This window comes from Etheostoma spectabile, chromosome 5, assembly GCF_008692095.1.
Source record: "Etheostoma spectabile isolate EspeVRDwgs_2016 chromosome 5, UIUC_Espe_1.0, whole genome shotgun sequence".
Lineage (NCBI taxonomy): Eukaryota > Metazoa > Chordata > Actinopteri > Perciformes > Percidae > Etheostoma > Etheostoma spectabile.
Window position 1 is genome coordinate 35,715,385 of NC_045737.1, and position 208 is coordinate 35,715,592.

Sequence of the window (208 nt, forward strand, 5' to 3'; positions counted from 1 at the left end):
AGCAGAAATCTGATGAAACACATCTGAGCTATACTATTCTATATATACTATACTATATATACTATACTATACTAGATATACTATACTAGATATACGATACTATACTAGATATACGACTCAGGGCCACTGTTGTGCTTCTCTAACCTCGGTCCATCTCTAAATGTAACTGTAAATAATTAATTTAATGTTTTATAAAATTAACAAATAG